General features: G+C 55.9%; 1 protein-coding gene across 1 annotated transcript in view; it reads right to left on the reverse strand.

The window, feature by feature from the left end:
* dek (DEK proto-oncogene) overlaps window positions 1-227 on the reverse strand; it is a 12961-nt gene that overhangs the window by 978 nt on the left and 11756 nt on the right. The window lies entirely within an intron of this gene.

A 227-nucleotide genomic window follows, 5' to 3' on the forward strand; every position in this document is an offset into this window, starting at 1 on the left:
CTGACATGAGTCCCTCTGACCTGAGACATGAGTCCCTCAACCCGAGTCCCTCTGACATGAGACGAGTCCCTCTGACCTGAGACATGAGTCCCTCAACCCAAGTCCCTCCGACATGAGACAAGTCCCTCTGACATGAGTCCCTCTGACCTGAGACATGAGTCCCTCAACCCAAGTCCCTCCGACATGAGACGAGTCCCTCTGACACGAGTCCCTCTGACCTGAGACAT

Source organism: Nematolebias whitei, chromosome 5 (genome assembly GCF_014905685.2).
Source record: "Nematolebias whitei isolate Nwh7 chromosome 5, NemWhi1, whole genome shotgun sequence".
In the NCBI taxonomy this organism is placed as follows: Eukaryota; Metazoa; Chordata; class Actinopteri; order Cyprinodontiformes; family Rivulidae; genus Nematolebias; species Nematolebias whitei.